The 1471-nt window shown below is 34.7% G+C and overlaps 1 long non-coding RNA gene across 1 annotated transcript; it reads right to left on the bottom strand.

Annotated features, from left to right (window-relative positions):
• Positions 1–385: 385 nt before the first annotated feature.
• LOC147511695 (uncharacterized) lies at positions 386–1138 on the bottom strand. The gene is made up of 2 exons (XR_015217056.1): positions 915–1138; positions 386–820 (listed from the first exon to the last, which is right to left on the bottom strand). It is a non-coding gene; the product is annotated as an uncharacterized LOC147511695 (long non-coding RNA).
• Positions 1139–1471: the final 333 nt, after the last annotated feature.

Below are 1471 nucleotides of genomic sequence, written 5' to 3'. Positions count from 1 at the left end.
TCGACCATGTTAATGCTTGATTTTATCTTGGTATGCTTTGTATTTATTTATTGATCAGATATTTCTAAAAAATCAAATATTTGAAAAGAATGAATCCTGGCTATCTCAAAACAAAAAAGTTTGAACATTTCTTAAGTAGAAAACCCTCCCTCAATTAACGATATTGATGTATGGTTATTCCTTTTTGATCAACATAGCCGGTTAAACTTACGAGGACCTCACCAATAAGGCGCAATAATAAACCATGTTTTCTTAGGCCCTAAATTTAACTAGATCTGGTATAGTTCATCAATCCAGACCAGAGTTTTGGTACAACTGGTGAGTGTGTACTGTGTACTGTGTACTATGTACGAAACACGTACCACACGAAAAACTGCAAAACAAATTAACGAATCAAAGGTAGCTTACGTATTTTTTCTTGATTCTCACGTATCACACCAGCAACACAATTCTGATAAATTTGGATTACAGAGTCGATACCGCGGTGATGTTTAAACAGTTTTCAAGCTATCCTCACAGAATTCTAGCTAGGAGTGCTCCGTTCCTAGGTAGGTATTATTTCTATGTAAACCGAATTCTATCATTCTATGCCTTCATGGTGGAACCTCGGTGATTCAAATTGTGACGTAGCCAATCCAAGGACCCCACAACATCAAGACAAACCAATACCTCATTTCGTGATAAGCTAAGCTTATCGTGGAGAAACTATAATGAAAGTACTTTCTACAAATGTCTGATGCAACTACATGTCTACATATTGTAGAAAATGCACTACACGGAATCTTGAATCGGGAAAGACTTTTGCCGAACCACCGTTCACCTTGCAAAAAAATTGGATACAATAAGATATATAAACAACTAAACAATAAGATAATATGTGTACTTTAAGATCGTGCAAAATTTCCTGCCAATACCTTTCGTGAAATCTTCTCAGCATTAATGTGTTACTTGTGTGTAGAAAGATATATAAACCACCTGCTATGAAAACGAATCAATCCTGTCTCGATTAAGATCGAAAACAAAAAACCTGCTTCAGATTTCCTCTGGATGGTCGCGCGTTTGTTGCGAATTTGCAGATAAATACAAGTCTTCTTCGCATCTCCAATTTACTAATACATGTCTCCTCAAAACACTTCCCATCATCAGAAGTACCTAGACAGATTCAAGGTTAGAAAATGCATAAAGGATAGATAGACACGTGTGTCTGTGTTTTTGCAAAAAAAATCATTTGTTTTTTTGCCACAAACATGTATTTGTCATGTATTTTGAATACTGAAATTACATTATTTAATTACTTAATTCTACTGGAATCGTCGTGCAAGTTTCAATTACCTCTACAAATAAGGAACTTAACTTGACTGAAATCTGAAAAAAGAATCATTTAAAAAAACTTGGGAATACTAGTATTGTACTGTCTTCTTGTGGAACTCAAAGTGAATGTAAAGATTGTTTTCTGTTAACCTTACAAATG

The sequence above is a fragment of the Coptis chinensis genome, chromosome 3 (genome assembly GCF_015680905.1).
Source record: "Coptis chinensis isolate HL-2020 chromosome 3, ASM1568090v1, whole genome shotgun sequence".
NCBI classification, from domain to species: Eukaryota; Viridiplantae; Streptophyta; class Magnoliopsida; order Ranunculales; family Ranunculaceae; genus Coptis; species Coptis chinensis.
Note: the sequence above shows the minus strand (reverse complement) of the source record. Positions and strands in the feature narration are given on the sequence as shown.